This window comes from Onychostoma macrolepis, chromosome 21 (assembly GCF_012432095.1).
Source record: "Onychostoma macrolepis isolate SWU-2019 chromosome 21, ASM1243209v1, whole genome shotgun sequence".
Lineage (NCBI taxonomy): Eukaryota > Metazoa > Chordata > Actinopteri > Cypriniformes > Cyprinidae > Onychostoma > Onychostoma macrolepis.
In genome coordinates this window covers 9,431,744-9,451,190 of record NC_081175.1, presented here as the reverse complement: position 1 = coordinate 9,451,190, position 19,447 = coordinate 9,431,744, and the positions used below count along the sequence as shown (strand labels likewise).

General features: G+C 43.2%; 1 protein-coding gene across 1 annotated transcript in view; it reads right to left on the bottom strand.

The window, feature by feature from the left end:
* The window catches only part of slc47a1 (solute carrier family 47 member 1), a 41,865-nt gene extending 33,140 nt beyond the window's left edge, over positions 1–8,725 (bottom strand). The window contains exon 1 of the mRNA XM_058757775.1: positions 8,542–8,725. The gene's annotated coding sequence lies outside the window, so the exon portion shown is untranslated. The remainder of the gene's footprint in view (positions 1–8,541) is intronic.
* Positions 8,726–19,447: the final 10,722 nt, after the last annotated feature.

Sequence of the window (19,447 nt, the reverse complement as noted above, 5' to 3'; positions counted from 1 at the left end):
ACCTGCCCCTTTTCCACTTGATGCCCAAAGTGCCCTTATGTCAAGGCAATTTTTTTTTTTTTTTTTTTAATTAAACGCCCTTTTGTGAAGGCCTGCCCAATCTAACTGTTAGTAAAATTAATTAATAATAATTTAGCAGTAAATAAATTTATCCACATGATGACCTTTCACCTGATGATCTCATCCGGGACGATCCCTCACATTCAGACACCTTTAGTAATGACAGGCAGACCAAGATGGCAGCCTGAGCAGACGCAGTGTTGAATGCTTGCACCAACTTTCTTTATAGATGTTGCTAATAAGCTGTATGTAGCTATCTCGGTCTTACATTTGGTTACTACGATTTGTTGAATTATTGACGGTTGCTTTTTGCTTCACCATAGTTCATAAACGAAGACATTCAGCTCACTCTGAAGCTACAAATGCTAGCGCTGGTGCATGCTCAATCGTTAGTGTTAGCTGTGGGCATTACTATGTTGCTTCTATGAGCGAGGAGGATTCATTTAGCCTGGCCGAAGAGGAGTTTCCAGCTCTCCCTGTTAACGTTACCCCAAGCAAGTCACCAGCTGCTAAGAAAAAGGCCAGTGACAAACAATGCAAATGTTGATGTCTCGTCTCAGTTAGACAACATAACGCAGCTGATCAACTGCCGCTCGGACACAATAGAGCAAAAGATCTCTGACTTGAATGAAAAAGTGGATGCTGTGACATCTGAGTTGAAGTCCGTGGCAGCAAAGGTGATGTGCCTAGCCCTAGAGCAACGCTTGGATCAAGTTGAACAACCAATTAGCCAGATGCAAAGAAGAATGGATGATCTAGAAACCTACATGAGACGGCGCAACCTGAAGCTCATAAGTATTCCGGAGGTGGCTGATGAAAACAGGGGTTAAAGCGAAAAAAAATCCTGAGCCTGAACTTTTTTCCAGGGGCGGGGGAAGAGGGCAGCGCATGCAAAGCATGCAATGACTGTTGCAGCTTAAACATTTGAAAGCATACTATGGCAAAGTTATTGCTTTCCTTATTGAAACTGATTTTTTTTTTTTTTCATGGTTGACCTGAAGAATGAAAGCTATATCATACATTTGGAAAATTATGAGCTATATCACCGCTTATCAACAGGGGTGTGACAATATACTTAGATCACGACATGAGACAAAATACAGATAATCGGTTCACTAGAACGAGACAATTTGAATGCTATTTTTAAGAAATTTTCAATGACAAAATATTTCTTTTAATTACAAAAAGTAAAAATACAGTTTTATTTTGAAATATTTTAACTAATCTATGGCTGTAACTAATGATTCTTTTGGTAATCAACTAATCTGATTATTTTGACAATTGAGTAATCTGATATTTTTATTAACACAAACAGACCTAAGTGAAAACCAGAAAACCAGTATGATTACTTATATATAAAGTAACGATGAGGCAATAATAATTGGCTCAAATAAGATATCAAAACCAAGTAATTACATGGTTTTATTGAACAACACAATTAAAATAGGCTACATAATGTAATATGCCTATACAAATGAACATAACCAATTTAAGTAAAATTATAACAAATAGCTGCAGAGGGCACCAATGCAATTTACAGCGTGATTAAACAATGTTTTAATCCAATAAATTTTTATATTTGGCCACATGCAGAAACTTTTATTTTGAAATCGCAATGTACATGGCATTTAGACATAGGTTGAGGTATTCTCCTGTGTTGGCAAAGGTTTATAAATGATTTACGTTACAAATCTAGTGAGATAATGCACATTGTTTTCCCAGATGAACTTTTAAGCAATTCTCACAGCATATACAGAGGAAGAGTTCAGCCCCTTTCACACATAGTCTTTACTCGTAAATTACCAGAAAAATTACCATTAAGAGATCATATGTGAACAGGATTTCAAAAAGCTCGGTAAATTTGTTCTGGCAATCATATCGTTCTTATGGAGATGACATGATTAAGCCCAATTTATACTTCACGAGTTCACACTTACATATAATAAACTGAGTAAAGGTTTATGCGTATTTGGCGTGCTGTCCAGGGAGAGGGCTCCGAGCTCGGTACTTGCCCCCGTGCCCAGGGTCCTCCCCCTGCATGGGGAGAGGGGTCCGAGCTCTGCATTTAGCCCGGACCCAGAGCGTTCCCCCATGCTGGGGTAGGAATGGCTGAAGGTGAGGAGTCGGGGTGGTGGAGGGATGCTGAAAGACTAGAACTGATGGAGGTAAGACTGCTTTGATTATTTATAGGGGTTCTCTCTCGAGCTGATTGGATAGATGGTGTGATTGCTGATGATGAAGTGGCTGCGTTAATTATCTGCGCGTGCTCCTCCCGAAACTTGTTAATAAAACATCACTTTACGAGTTCACACTTACATATAATAAACTGAGTAAAGGTTTATGCGTATTTGGCGTGCTGTCCAGGAGAGGGCTCGAGCTCGGTACTTACCCCGAGCCCAGGGTACTCCCCTGTACGGGAGAGGGTCCGAGCTCTGCATTTAGCCCGGACCCAGAGCGTTCCCCCCAAAGATGCAATAAGCACGGGACAGCAGCCAAAGAGGTGTGTTGATACCCCCCAAAATCGGCAGAGCTTAATGTTGGTGGGGTGCTGGACGTCGCTTGGAGTAACGGCACTGCTGTGGCCTTTAGAGAAGAGAGTTTAGCTACTGCGGGAGCGGACACTGCTGCGGCATCTGAAAAACAAAGGAAAGTGGCTTCTACGGAAGCGGGCACTGCTGCAACATCTGAAAAGAGAATGTGGCTTCTATTGAGACGGGCACTGCTACGGCGTCTGAAAGAGAATGTGGCTTCTGCGGAAGCGGGCACTGCTGCAACATCTGAAAAGAGAATGTGGCTTCTGCGGAAGCGGGCACTGCTGCAACAACTGAAAAGAGAATGTGGCTTCTGCGGAAGCGGGCACTGCTGCGGCAGTAGGGATACAGGCTCCTGCGGGAGCAGGCACTGCTGCGGCAGTGGAAAAATAGAGATGAGTGGGCAGTAGAGATACAGGCTCCTGCGGGAGTGAGAACTTCCGTGGAATCTGAAAAGAGAATGTGGCTTCTATTGAGACGGCACTGCTACGGCATCTGAAAGAGAATGTAGCTTCTGCGGAAGCGGGCACTGCAGCGGCAGTATGAAATGAGCAGGGCACTGTTACGGCCTCTGGAAAGAGAAGGAGGCTTCTGTGGAAATGGTCACTACTGCAGGAGCCGACACTGCTGAGGCATCTGAAAAGAGAAGGAGGCTTCTGAGGGAGCAGTCACTGCTGCGGCAGCGGAGGAATATAGAAAAGGCTCCTGCGGGAGCAATCACTGCTACGGCATCTGAAAAGAGGAGGAGGCTTCTGAGGGAGCGTGCTCTGCTACGGCAGTAGGGAAATACAGATGCAAGCTCCTGCGGGAGCAGTTACTGCTACAGTACCTGAAAAGAGAAGGAGGCTTCGGAGGAAGTGGTCACTGCTACGGCATCTGAAAAGAGGAGGCTTCTGTGGAAATGGTCACTACTGCAGGAGCCGTCACTGCTGAGGCATCTGAAAAGAGGAGGCTTCTGTGGAAGTGGTCATGGCTACAGTATCTGGAAAGAGGAGGCTTCTGTGGGAGCGGTCACTGCTACAGCAGTAGGGAAATACAGATGCAAGCTCCTGCGGGAGCAGTTATCGCTACGGTACCTGAAAAGAGGAGGAGGCTTCTGTGGGAGTGGTCACTGCTACGGCATCTGAAGAGAGAAGGCTTCTGCGGAATCGAGTACTGCTGCGGCAGTGGAGAAAAATCAGATAAGTCTCTTGCGGGAGCGGGGTGTTGCTGGGTTGGTTGAAGTGGAGATGAGCCGCTATGAGTGGATTTGGTGGTGTTAGAGAGGATGGCTATGGCGGGTCCGAGGGTCGAGTGAACAGGGATGGACTGGCGTTGAAGGGGTCTGCTGATGAGGGTTCGGTCAGCTTCTTTGATATGGATGGGTCTTCACCGCTAGCGGAGACAGCCTCACTCTAGCGTCTGCTATGGAAGCTGGAGGTCACTGAAAAGGAAAAGGGTTTATTAGTGGTGGCAGGAAAAGACTAAGATATGTGGGCCTGTGTTGCCAGCAGAGGCGTCCACACACTTGCTTCGGCTGCTGTGGCTCATTCATGGGAAGGGAGTGGAGTTTGTTACATCCTGAAGAGCCTGTGGTCTGTACCACTAGCGGAGGCAGCCTCACGCTAGCGTCTGCTATAGGAGCTGGAGGCAACTGAAAAGGAAAGGGGTTAGGAGTAAAGCCGCGGTCACACTAGACTTTGATCATGCAAAATTGTTTTGCATGCTGCAACGGTCGTGATATGGCGTCTTTTCTTTAAAAACCTAAATTCAACATGTAAGAAATTGTAATACATCTAAAATGTAAAAACATGCAATCTACTCCACTTTCCTGCAGCGCTGCAGTTTTAAATTCATGTTCTTTCTGAATTAAAAGGAGGTCATGCTGTTATGTATCAATCTGCAGTCTCTCGGTGTCACGTGATGCGAATTCGCAGGGCAGAGTTCACCAAGCTTGAACTTTGGAACGCAGCGAAGTGTGAAAACTTTTCGCACGGGCTTGCGTTCCGGTCTGACGCATTCGTGTGAATGGAAGTCAATGGAGCGAAAAGAGCAGTGTGACCGCCCCTTAACAGGAGGAAAAGACAAAAAGACATGTGAGGGCCTGTGTTGCAAGCGGAGACAGCTTTGCGCTTGCTTCAGCTGCTGTAGCTGTGTGACACAGGGGTTTGTGGCATTCGGAGAGAAAAGCTGTAAAGCCTGTGCAGCCTGCACTGCTAGCAGAGGCGGCCTCGTGTTGGTACCTGCTACAGGATCTGGAGGCTGCTGAAAAGGAAAGGGTTAGGGGAAGTAGAAGGAAAGTTTGAGATGGGTCTGCAAGCGAAGGCAGCCACATGCTTGCTTCTGCAGCTGTCAGCTACGGAAAAAGGGGGAGTGGTTTGTAACTTTGGCGGGACATGCTGAAATGTCCGGGTAGTCTGCAGCATTGGCAACTTAGCAATTGTGTTGCTGGATTTAACAATTTCTCAGACTACCCTAGCAACTTGTTTTCAAAGCAACTAGCAACAAATGTAGCCATTTTAAGAATTATTGGAACCCTTAAAAGTGATAAAAATGGTAAAAGGCATGCGTTTTTCTCTTAACCCCACAAAAGGAAAACGTATTGAAACAGCTAGCCAGCTAAGCGGCACATCGGCTGGTAATGTTAGACACTGAGGGAGGTGCCTAGCATATGCACTTGATATGAATTAAGTTGCAGGTTGCACTTGTTCAATGATTGATTAATTTTTTCATTTGTACTTATGATTGTTCATTACTGTTGGTCCACTGAGATTAATTTTGTTTTCTGGTTAAGATCAACAGTGGAAGAGAAGTTTCACTGTTGATTATCTGACTTATCCATTTATCAAAATGGAATGAGTGAATTAAGTACGGGTAAAATGCTGGTGAAAATAAGAGCAAATTCAGTGTGTATTCTAGGCACTTGCGTCATGATTACGTAATGACATTAACATCCGATGATGTCGCGACGTCATTTAACAACGAAACAACAAATGACATATCCTTTAGCGATTTTTACCTTGAACATTGTTTGGCAAGACTGGTGGCCTGTGCCGCTAGCGGAGGCAGCCTCGCGCTTGCGTCTAGAAACAGAAGTTAGGGGCCCAGCTGCATGCGGCGCTGCGGCCGGAAGAGCCGCGGTGAAGGCTGAGCTGAAGCGGGAAGCGAGTGAGGCTTTGCTGCGGTAAGAAGTGGGTGCGGCCCAGGCTCGTTGAAGGCCTGCTTCTGCAACCCGACGCTCGCGGAGAGCCGGGTTTTGTGCGGTACAATGATGGTGTCAAGCGAGACGAGTTCGGGGCTTGCTCAATCTATTGGTCGCCTTGGCGGCTGGAGTGGATTTAGGAGTGAGGTTGGCTGATTTGCGGGGTGACGAATAGATCGTACAATGATCGTGATGATTTTGGCTCACATTTAACAGAAACCCACCAATATCACCCTGCAGCCCAAGACTGGTTGCCCACTGAAGCGAAGCAGGGTTGAGCCTGGTCAGTACCTGGATGGGAGACCTCCTGGGAAAACTAGGTTGCTGTTGGAAGAGGTGTTAGTGAGACCAGCAGGGGGTGCTCACCCTGTGGTCTGTGTGGGTCCTAATGCCCCAGTATAGTGACGGGGACACTATACTGGCAAAAAGCACCATCTTTCGGATGAGACGTTAAACCGAGGTCCTGTGGTCATTAAAAATCCCATGGCACTTCTTGTAAAAAGTAGGGGTGTAACCCCGGGGTCCTGGCCAGATTCCCTCCACTGGCCCTTATCAATCATGGCCTCCTAATAATCCCCATCCACTTGATTGGTTCTATCTGTCGCTCCTCTCCACCTGTAGCTGGTGTGTGGTGAGCGCACTGGCGCCGTTGTCCTGTGGCTGCCGTCGCATCATCCAAGTGGATGCTGCACACTGGTGGTGGTTGAGGAGAGACTCCCCCTACATGATTGTAAAGTGCTTTGGGTGTACAGCAATACACAATACAGCGCTATATAAATGCATCATTCATTCAATTCACTATCTCAACAAATTAGAATATGGTGACATGCCAATCAGCTAATCAACTCAAAACACCTGCAAAGGTTTCCTGAGCCTTCAAAATGGTCTCTCAGTTTGGTTCACTAGGCTACACAATCATGGGGAAGACTGCTGATCTGACAGTTGTCCAGAAGACGATCATTGACACCCTTCACAAGGAGGGTAAGCCACAAACATTCATTGCCAAAGAAGCTGGCTGTTCGCAGAGTGCTGTATCCAAGCATGTTAACAGAAAGTTGAGTGGAAGGAAAAAAGTGTGGACGAAAAAGATGCACAACCAACCGAGAGAACCGCAGCTTTATGAGGATTGTCAAGAAAAATTGATTCAAGAATTTGGGTGAACTTCACAAGGAATGGACTGAGGCTGGGGTCAAGGAGTCAAGAGCCACCACACACAGACGTGTCAAGGAATTTGGCTACAGTTGTCGTATTGGCCTCTTGTTAAGCCACTCCTGAACCACACATGTCAGAGGCGTCTTACCTGGGCTAAGGAGAAGAAGAACTGGACTGTTTCCCAGTGGTCCAAAGTCCTCTTTTCAGATGAGAGCAAGTTTTGTATTTAATTTGGAAACCAAGGTCCTGGAGTCTGGAGGAAGGCTGGAGAAGCTCATAGCCCAAGTTGCTTGAAGTCCAGTGTTAAGTTTCCACAGTCTGTGATGATTTGGGGTGCAATGTCATCTGCTGGTGTTGGTCCATTGTCTTTTGAAAACCAAAGTCACTGCACCCGTTTACCAAGAAATTTTGGAGCACTTCATGCTTCCTTCTGCTGACCAGCTTTTTAAAGATGCTGATTTCATTTTCCAGCAGGATTTGGCACCTGCCCACACTGCAAAAAGCACCAAAAGTTGGTTAAATGACCATGGTATTGGTGTGCTTGACTGGCCAGCAAACTCACCAGACCTATATTGTCAAGAGGAAAATGAGAAACAAGAGACTAAAAAATGCAGATGAGCTGAAGGCCACTGTCAAAGAAACCTGGGCTTCCATATCACCTCAGCAGTGCCACAAAGTGATCACCTCCATGCCATGCCGAATTGAGGCAGTAATTAAAGCAAAAGGAGCCCCTACCAAGTATTGAGTACATAAAATGAACATACTTTCCAGAAGGCCAACAATTCACTAAAAATGTTTTTTTTTTTTAAATTGGTCTTATGAAGTATTCTAATTTGTTGAGATAGTGAATTGGTGGGTTTTTGTTAAATGTGAGCCAAAATCACCACAATTAAAAGAACCAAAGACTTAAACTACTTCGGTCAGTGTGAATTGAATTTATTTAATACACAAGTTTCACAATTTGAGTTGAATTACTGAAATAAATTAACTTTTCCATGACATTCTAATTTATTGAGATGCATCTGTAGGCTTTCGATAACAAAACATGTCTTTAAAAATTTAAATCAATATATTGTTTTCTGTGAATGAGTAAGCAGAATGATTTTCACATAATTTTGAAGTAAATATTCTAACCTACAAGACTGATTACTCAAAAGTCTTATTCAGTTATATTTCATTATATATCATTATAAAGTCTTATTACTATTTAGTGTGGGTTTTATGGCCTTATTTCAGCAACATTTTTTCCCCCAAAACTTACTAACCACGCATAATATTTTTTTTCTAAAAAATGCAAACATGTACATCCATCTTAGTCACATATTATTGTAGCACAGTTTGTGCTGAATACAAAAAAAATACATGTTGGTCAATAGTATGTTTTAAGTAGCTGAAATAAGCACAAATATCAGGGCATATCAGGGCATGTCAAAACATCTCAAGGGTCCTAAATTTTCCTCAGACCCCAGAGGGTTAAATTTTGCTGAGCTCTGCTGACCCCGCCCCTCTGAGCCTGAGGGACTGTTTACTTTAGCCGCATTCATATGAAACTTGCTAATTAGCACATTAGTAGGAAAGGCGATTTGCAAAGATTCATTTAAAAAACCTTGTACTCACTTCTTCTGTAGGTGAAGCTGGATCACCTATGATTCGCGCGAACATAGACGCATTTAGGTAGATCGAGGGCGCATTCGGTCCGTGTACGTTGCGTTCATTCTTTTTTTGATTAAATATTGAAAATAGAAACATGAGAACACGGCACCATTTTCATTTTTCGTTTTGTCAAAAAAATGAAAAAACAAGAAATCGCCTTGATTTGCCGTTTTTACATTCAGGGGTAGAAAATGGATAAACAGCTCGAATGTTCGATTTTCACGTGTGGGAGGGAATGAAACGCCCCATTTCACTGATTGGTCAAGCAAAAATGAAGCGGTGCCGTCATCATGTCGTCTTCAGTACTGTGTAACAGAAGACGAGTCCTCCGCTGTTAAAGTGTTTATTGCAACTCCTGCATGTCATCTCTCTCTCATCAAACAACCAGACTAACAAATGAACGGGGTTTACTTCTGTGTAGGCATAAACTCTATATGGCAATTATTAGGTGCTTATTGCAGAAATATGTATGTAGCTCGGATCTGCAGCTACATTACCCTTTTAGTCTATTTCTTTGGCGCACCGCACATTTTATTTAGCTGTCCAGTTATCAAAATCTGCGTGGCAAGGCTGCGTGACGCACTGGACAACACTGGACGAATGCATTTACTTTATAGTGAAGCGCAGAGCAGTATTGATTTTAGTATATCCAGCAGTCATAACTTTTATTTTAGACAGTACAGTTTCATTAATAATGAGTATAAATTGATTTAATTTTAGACACAAAACAGTCTGTTTTATTTGACTTAAAACACAGGCGTTTCGTTCTTGAATGAATCCGAGTCTTTGAATGAATCATTTGAGTGAGTGGTTCAATGACCCATTTGCTTTGCTCCTGAAAAAAAAATCAGCATTTTGAAGGAATCGGTTGAATTAATGACTCTATGACTCATTCATCAACACAATGACTTGCCGCCACCTACTGGCGATCTAACCTTCATAATTCAAGTAGCCTATCCAGTTGTTTCATTTTGTCACTCATTTCATATTTCTGTAGGCTACTCAAAATGTTTTTGTTTAAAACAATCTCATTCCATAATGAAATTGTTGTGTTAATGCATTTACTACTGTCTGAGCAGCACTAATTCTGTAAATACATTAACTTAAGATGCAGCTTCTGTGCCACAGTGCAAAGACGGCTTTGCCTGGTACTGATTTAATTGGTAACACCTATATTGTCATATTTTTCAAATATTGACTAAATTCAGGAATTTAATATTAAAGGTGACAGACATATTTTATAAAGTTAGAAAAATGCCCTTTTCTATAAAAATAGCATGCATTATACATGTGTAACATGTCGTCAGATAATGACAGTATCATATAAACTTCTCAATGAAAAAAAAACTCACGCTAAAATCAATACTGGTCTGCACTTCACTATAATGTAAATGTTCACTATAATGTAAATGTCACGCAGCTTTGCCACACAGATTTTGATAACTGGACAGCTAAATAAAATGGGCTGTGAGCCAAAGAAATAGACTAAAAGGGTAACGTGGCGGCAGATCTGAGATACATACATATTTCTGCAATAAGCACCTAATATTTGCCATAGAGAATCTATGCCTACACAGGAGTAAAGCCCTTGTCTAGGCGCTGCCCCAGTATGGTTTGTGTCAAGCCACTTGTTAGTCTGGTTGTTTGATGAGAGGGAGATGAACGCAGGAGTTGTCAATAAATGCTTTTATTCTGTTGCACAAAACTGAAGACGACATGATGACGGCACCGCTTCATTTTTGCTTGACCAATCAGTGAAATGGGGCGTTTCATTCCCTCCCACACGTGGAAATCGAACATTCGAGCTGTTTATCCATTTTCAACCCCTGAATGTAAAAACGGCAAATCAAGACGATTTCTTGTTTTTTCATTTTTTTTTTTGAAAAACGAAAAACGAAAATGGTGCCGTTTTCTCATGTTTCTATTTTCTATTTTAAATCAAAAAACGAATGAACGCAACGTACACGGACCGCATTCCCTTCAGAACTAAATGTATTCCTCTTCAGCCGCTCAGATGACGGGAGTAAATGACTACTGCTATGTTCATTATTACATCCAACAACAAAACACCTCAATCGCTTAGGAGTCATTCTTGTCTACATCTGCTCCAGCGGTGAAACAACTGATGACAGCTCACTCAGGTGAGCTCACCAATCTGATGTGATACTGTAGCTGATGGCTGTATGGTTGCAATTTTATCTCTGATAGTATCAATCTTGGAAGTAAAATAGTTCATAAAATCATTATTACTAATGTGCTGTTGGGAAATGTGTCTATTGTTTGTTTGTTTTTCAGCAGGTGTTTTATTGTTTTTATTTTTATTCGATATATCCCCAAAATATATAATGAAATATTCTCAAATATGTGTTAGTAAATGCATTTTGCACCTTAATAGATTATGTTAGTTGATCTATAATAGGCGATGGGCAAAGTAGCCTAATACTGATATGGGTGATATGGATATCAGATATGGGTGTCATGCCATAAAATACTTTTAATACTACTGACTTTGTATTTACTACTGTGAATTTAATAAAAACACTGTAAGTTACTAATTAGCCTATAACACTTTCATTGAACAAAAAGAGAGCAAAGAACGTTTACATTATCAAATAACATTTTCACTTCAGTCCAGTGAGTTCAAGCACTCTCAAAAACTGCCATAATAATGTCTAAAGCTGTTTACACTGTGAAATTAATATCTTACTTACATTTGTACATTTTCACTTTGTTGTTTCTGATGAGAGAATTAGTCAGAGAATTCAGTCAGCCAGCACATGCGGTGATGAAACAGCGTGTTTCAGCGATGACTCATCTGAACGCCTCTGATTGGTCCTTGCATTCATAAGCTCAACAGAATCCTATGTGATTGGTTATAATGCGCAGCGCTTTAAAAATGTGTGTTTCTCTGGCCCCGGACCACAAAACCAGTCATAAGGGTAAATTTTTCAAAATTGAGATTTATAAATCATCTGAAAGCTGAATAAATATTTGTTCGTTTGGAACTACTGGCTTTCCATTGATGTATGGTTTGTTAGGATAGGGCAATATTTGGTTGAGATACAACTATTTGAAAATCTGGAATCTGAGAGTGCAAAAAAGTCAAAATATTGAGAAAATTGCCTTTAAAGTTGTCCAAATTAAGTTCTTAGCAATGCATATTACTAATCAAAAAATAAGTTTTTATATATTTACAGTAGGAAATTTACAAAATATCTTCATGGAACATGATCTTTACTTAAGGTCCTTATGATTTTTGGCATAAAAGAAAGATCAATCATTTTGACCCATACAATGTATTTTTGGCCATTGCTACAAATATACCCCAGCGACTTAAGACTGGTTTTGTGGTCCAGAATGGGAGAGAAGAGTGGCATCTTTGTCACTATTTTCACCTCGATTGACAAAGTTTTCTATTAGGGTTAGTGCTAGGGAATAAATTGTGACCCGTGCTGGCAAAATGAGTCGAAATGAGCATTTTTCAAAAATGAGTTGCATATTTTCCTCCTATTCTTTTCTTAATAATAATTACTGTATTATTAATCACAATATAGCTATTGTTTTATTTTATCTTTGTTACTAAAAATAAGAACAAAGATGCAAATAAACAGTAGTTTAATCAAGAGCAGCGAGTGGTTCCGTCTTTTCTTTTAAAGTGCCCCTATTATGCCATTTTTAAGGTTGCAAATATTGTCTTATGAGTCTCCTAATATAACAGGTTTACATGCATGCAAGGTCAAAAAACACTTTAGTTCCCTTTCATAGGTTCACTTCAATGCTGCGATGATGTCATCGCTTTGGGAACACCCACGGTGTGACGAATGTCTGAAGCCCTTATTCCATCACGCCAATTTCATTGGCCAAATAACGCTTAGCACCGCCCCCACGCATACTATGCTATATCAGCGTGCCGCACGCTATTTCATCAGATTTCAATTCATTCAGGAAGCGAATCATCTGTCGCCCGTTGGAAAGCTTTTTCGTCGTGTTCTCAGCTATTTCTTCGGAAAACTAGAGCAGTTTACTCCTCTCAGCGTACACAATGAGCCATAGGAAATGCGTCGAGCCGTGTGACAGGTTCATCACAGCAGGAGACACTCATGACAGGTGCGTGCTTTACTTGGGCCGTAGCGTTGCTGCTCTTAGCGGCCTGTCTGATTGTCAACACTGTGATAGCCTGCAGCTAAAAGTATTGCACTTGAGGCTCGCAGCCTTTTCGAAAAACCTTGTGTCTAACCCCCGCCAATCAGTTTCTGCGGTTGCCGAGGCGCCGCACGAGACGATCGCTTGGGGTGACACTTGCGAGCCAGAGCACATGGAGAGTGAGATGACGGAGTATTCTCCTTTCCTTGCGCTCTCTCCTGGTCATGTTCAAGAGCTCGAAGAGCGTTATGTAGAGCCGGTGGTTTTCGTCAATGACGATTTGCAGCCTACCCTGGAGGCCCGCACCGTGGTTTCCTTCGGTTGTGGGCCGTATGATGATGATGTGTTGTCCACCGCGGCCTCTGATTCAAAGAATTTTATCGCTGATTCGTGCAGTTCTCTCCCTCCGAGCGGACAGGAGAAACGCAATTCCCCGTCTTACAGCGAGCTGTTAGAAGTTGTGACACGAGCGTTGGACAAATTAGGATTAGATTGGGACTGTGAGCCGACACAAAACCAGTCCCAATCTAAATTGGATGACTGGTTTCTTACTAGTCACACCCCATCCCAGCCCCGCAGGCCTCTTCCCTTCTTTCAGGACCTCCATCAAGAGGTTTCGAGGTCTTGGAAGCAACCTTTTTCGGCGCGTATCTCAGCTGCCGCTGATTTCGCCACTGTTTCTAAAATGGCGGAACACAGTTACGGTACGATGCCGACCATCGAAGAGACTCTCGCGACCCATCTCACACCTAATTTGGCTCCTTCCTGGAAATCACGTCCCTTTTTACTGTCCAAGCCATGCAGGATTACCTCCAACTTAGTCGGGAAATCGTACACGGCCGCTGGGCAGGCTGCGGCCACGCTGCACTCTATGGGCGTGCTCCAAGCCTATCAGGCAGAGCTTCTCAAGGAGTTGGATGAAGGGGAAGGCCTCACTCATGAGGCTGTTAAGGAGCTAAGGAGAGCTACAGATTTGGCACTTAGAGCTACCAAACATACAGCTCGAGCAGTGGGTAGGCCCATGGCAGGTATGGTGTCAGTTGAGCGCCACCTTTGGCTCACTCTCACTGCCATCAAAGAAAAGGACAAAACATTTCTCCTGGACGCTCCCATTTCAAAGGATGGCCTATTTGGGGATTCGGTCACCACCGTGGTGGAAAAGTTTCGATCAGTGAAGCAGCAGTCTGCTGCTTTTCGCCAGCTCATCCCGCGTAGGCCTAGGGAGACAGAGCGTCAACCACCTGTATTCCGTTCACGCTCATCTTCTCTACATCGTCATCGGGAGGTTCAGCGTGGTGAACCATCGCCTATGGCACCCCTTCAGAAGGATTGGGGTCCTAGGTCTCGCCCACCGGTTCGCCCGCGCCAACACAAACGGATAGACCTGAGTTCGGCGGCCATGGCCTCTCGTTCTCAGGCTCCTAGTAGTAGTTCCTGATTCTTTCACTCGACTTCGGAGGCCAGGCCCTCCTTTGGAGAGTTTGGTCAGACTGCACAAGCGTATCCGCCTCTCTCACTGTGGCCTCCCGGCTCAGATCTTATCTGTCCTGCCACTGGCTGCGCCTTGGGCGGTTTTAGGTCGAGCCCTTACGTCGAGCACTTCCTCAGGCACTCTGTTTTCCCAGCCTTCAGAGTTCGAGAAAAAGCCCAAGGGTCATGCAAGCATGGCCTGTGTATGATGGCCTTCAAGGCCCCCACTCTTGGGGTGGTGGGTCGGCCCGACAGGGTTTTGGACGTGGTCCTGTTATAGGGGATCCCGCCACTCAGTCGATTCGGGTCCATATGCAGGAAACTCAGGTGAACTTCTTAAGTACAGCAGCCCCGCTCACGCAACCTGTTCTCACGGACGCCAACGGCTCTCCGCAGTCAGATGTCTCAACACCTGTAGTTCAACCGTCGCCAAACATAGGGCGACTAAAGCCTCTAGCAGACTTTTGGGCCGCGTGGACACGCTTGCCCGATGTCTCGCAATGGGTACTACGCACCATTTGACACAACTACACCATACAGTTTTGGAAAGGGCCACCCCCTTTCAGCAAGGTTCTTCCCACGGCAGTATGTCCTGGGCAGGCCATGGTGTTACACCAGGAAACCGTATCACTCCTAGAGAAAGGGGCTATAGAAGAATTACCCCCCACTCAGATAGAGTCAAAAGAGTATCCTGCTACCATGTCAGCGTACAACCTTTCTGGGGGTAGTCATGGATTCTCGCACGATGCGGGCACGTTTTGTCTCCCACACGTGTGCAGTCATTACAGTCATGTCTGAATCAGTTCAAAAGGGGACGTCTAGTCCATGTAGGCTTGTGTCTCAGACTGCTGGGCCTGATGGCGGCAGTGTCCCCTGTAGTTCAGCTGGGCCTGCTCCACATTTCAGTGATGGACCAAGAGCCAGAACATTTCACCTCATTGTCACCTGCTTCGCAGAATTACGGTGAGACACAGAGGCTTTTGTGATCTAAATCCTTGGAAAAGATCCCAGTTCCTTCAGGAAGGAGTCCTGCTAGGGACGTGTTCTCGTCACAAAACTATCACGACGGACGCCCTGACGGGCTGGGGGGCGGTCCACTCAGGACTTCCAGTCCATGGCGTTTGGACAGACAAACTTCGGAGCTGGCACATAAATCGTTTGGAACTACTGGCAGTCTTCCTGTCTCTCAGACAGTTCCTAGCTCAGTTGAAAGGCTGTCATGTACTAGTCGGAACGGACAACATGTCTGTAGTTTCTTACCTGAATCATCAAGGAGGATTACATTCTCGCCCCCTGTACAGGCTGGCGAGGAGTGTTCTTCTGTGGGCTCAAACCAAATTCCTGTCGATCAGAGCAGTTCATGTCCCAGGTCACCTGAACTCAGGAGCGGACTTGCTCTTGAGACAGAGCCTGGAGGACGGGGAATGGAGATTACACCCTCAGGTGGTGAATCTCATATGGCAGAGGTTCAGCCGAGCAAAAGTGGATCTGTTCGCTTCCAGCACGACTACACACTGCCCGCTCTGGTTTTCCCTGTCTCCCCCGTCTCCTCTAGGTCTAGATGCTCTGGCCCACAGATGGCCCAGAACCAGCCTGTATGCTTTTCCCCCTGTCTGGCTGCTCCCAGTACAAGTTGTTCTGCTCAGAGTACAAGTCAAGTCAGGTCACCTTTATTTATATAGCGCTTTTAACAATACAGATGGTGTCAAAGCACTTAACAGTATCAAATTGGAGGATAGAGTGCCAGTAATGTATAATGATAAGATTAAACACTCAATTTTCAGTTAAAAGCACTTCATTATTGAATTCAGAGATGTCATTGTCTAGCTCAATTTAGTTTAAATAGTATCTGTGCAATCAAATCGGCGATAATCGCTAGAAAATTAAGTGTCCCCAACTGAGCAAGCCAGAGGCGACAGCGGCAAGGAACCAAAACTCCTTCTGTGACAGAATGGAGAAAAAAACCCTGGGAGAAACCAGGCTCAGTCAGGGGGCCAGTTCTCCTCTGGCCAGACGAAACCCGCAGTTCGAAAGTTTATATTTCTATTTTTTATTTTGTTGCAATTTCTAACAATAATAGTATTATGTAGTCAGGTATTTTATTATATTTTTAGTTATTTTGTTATATTTTTAGTTTTATTATATTGTAATCGAGGTCTTCGCTGGGAATATGTCTCTGGGGCTCATCTGGGTGTCCTGGTCTCCGCTGACGATCAGGGCTGTAGACATCTCTTGGTGCTGATCCACCATCTGATCGGATAAGGACTGAGAAACAGAATAGGAAAAAAACAGACAAATATTAGCGTAGATGCCATTCTACTTACGATGTAACGAGTACATCGTGTGTTATGGGGAGTGTTCCCGGTTTCGGTTGATCTAATTAATGCAGCCTAACAATCCTTTAACGGATTTGAATAATAGAAGCGTATTAGTGTGTTATGTGTAAGCCAGGCTAAAGAGATGGGTCTTTAATCTAGATTTAAACTGACAGAGTGTGTCTGCCTCCCGAACAGTGTTAGGTAGATTGTTCCAGAATTTGGGTGCTAAATAGGAAAACGATCTGCCGCCCGCAGTCGATTTTGAGATTCTAGGTATTATTAAACAGCCAGAGTTTTGAGAACGCAGTGGACGTGGAGGACTATAGTGTGATAAGAGCTCGCTCAAGTACTGAGGAGCGAAGCCATTCAGGGCTTTATAAGTAATTAACAACATTTTAAAATCTATCCGATGTTTGATAGGGAGCCAGTGCAGTGTTGACAGAACCGGGCTAATATGGTCATATTTCCTGGTTCTAGTAAGGACTCTAGCTGCTGCATTTTGGACCATCTGTAGTTTGTTGATCAAGCGTGCACAACAACCACCCAATAAAGCATTACAATAGTCTAACCTTGAGGTCATAAACGCATGAATTAACATTTCTGCATTGGACGTTGAGAGCATAGGTCGCAATTTAGATATGTTTTTGAGATGAAAAAACGCAGTTTTACAGATGCTAGAAACATGGCTTTCAAATGAAAGATTGCTATCAAACAGCACACCTAGGTTCCTGACTGATGCAGAAGAATTGACAGAGCAGCCATCAAGTGTTAGATAATGTTCTAGGTTATTACATGTGGGGTTTTTAGGTCCGATAATTAACACCTGTTTTTTCAGAATTTAGCAGTAAAAAATTACTCATCATCCAGTTTTTTATATTGACTATGCATTCCGTTAGTTTCTCAATTTGGTGTGTTTCACCGGGCCGCGAATAAATATATAGCTGAGTATCATCAGCATAACAGTGAAAGCGAACACCATGTCTCCTGATAATATCTCCCAAGGGTAACATGTAAAGTGTGAAAAGTAACGGACCTAATACTGAGCCTTGAGGTACTCCATACTGCACTTGTGATCGATATGATACCTCTTCATTCACTGCTACGAACTGATGGCGGTCAGATAAGTACGATTTGAACAAGGCTAAGGCACTTCCACTAATGCCAACAAAGTTTTCTAGTCTATTCAAAAGAATGTTGTAGTCGATAGTGTCGAACGCAGCGCTAAGATCCAGTAGAACTAATAAAGAGATACAACCACGATCAGATGATAGAAGCAGGTCATTTGTAACTCTAATGAGAGCAGTCTCAGTACTATGATACGATCTAAATCCTGACTGGAATTCCTCACTGATATAATTTTTCTCTAAGAAGGAATATAATTGTGAGGATACTACCTTTTCTAGTATCTTTGACAGAAAAGGGAGATTTGAGATCTTTGGGGTCAAGTTGTGGTTTTTAATGAGAGGCTTAATAACAGCCAATTTGAAGGTTTTGGGGACATATCCTAATGACAATGATGAATTAATAATAGTCAAAAGATGATCTATGACTTCTGGAAGCAGCTCTTTTAGTAGTTTAGATGGAATCGGGTCTAACATACATGTTGTTGGTTTAGATGATTTAACAAGTTTATACAATTCTTCCTCTCCTACAGTAGAGAATGAATGGAATTGTTCTTCAGGGGATCTATAGTGCGCTATCTGATGTGATACTGTAGCTGACGGCTGCAAGGATACAATTTTATCTCTGATAGTATCGATCTTGGAAGTAAAGTAGTTCATAAAGTCATTACTGCTATGCTCTTGGGAAATGCCAACACCTGTTGATGCTTTATTTTTCGTTAATTTAGTCACTGTATTGAATAAATACCGAGGGTTATGTTTGTTTTCTTCTAGAAGAGACAAAAAGTAATCAGATCTAGCAGTTTTTAATGCTTTTCTGTAGGATAGGGTACTTTCACGCCAAGCTAAACGAAATACCTCTAGTTTAGTTTTCCTCCAGCTGCGCTCCGTTTTCCGGGCTGCTCTCTTTAGGGCGCGAGTGTGCTCATTATACCACGGTGTTGGACTCTTATCCTTAATCATCGTTAAGCGTAAAGGAGCAACCGTATCTAAAGTGCTAGAGAGGAGAGAGTCCATACTTCCTGTTACATCAAGTTGTTCTGAGCTATTGGATATGCTGAGGAACTGAGATAAGTCAGGAAGATTATTCATAAAGCAGTCTTTTGTGGTAGAGGTAATGGTTCTACCATATTTGTAACAAGGGGTTGGCTTTACAGCTTTAGCTATATGGAATATACAGGAGACTAAATAATGATCTGAGATATCATCGCTCTGCTGCCAAATTTCAATGCCACTGATATCAATTCCATGTGACAGTATTAAATCTAGAGTATGATTTCGACAATGAGTAGGTCCTGACAATTGTTGTTTAACACCAATAGAGTTTAGAATGTCTATAAATGCTGATCCCAACAAATCTTTTTCATTATCAACATGGATATTAAAATCACCAACAATTAGGACTTTATCTGCAGTCAGTACTAACTCCGATAGAAAATCAGAAAATTCTTTAATAAAGTCTGTATGGTGCCCTGGTGGCCTGTATACAGTAGCCAGTACAAACATCACAGGGGATTTATCATTAATAATTGTTTCTCTAGATAATGTTATATGAAGCACCATTACTAATCACCAAAGGAGTTATACTTGGTTTTAGCCAGGTCAAACAGAGCACATCTAGGTTATGATCAGTGATCATATTTACAAAATGGATAACGTTATATGAAGCACCATTACTTTGAACGAATTATACTTGAAACCCGACCTCTGAGAGATACTGAAAATATTGCTATAAATTGTAGCAACACTTCCCCCTTTACCTTTTGGACGCGGTTCATGTTTATAACAGCAATCTTGGGGTGTAGACTCGTTTAAAGT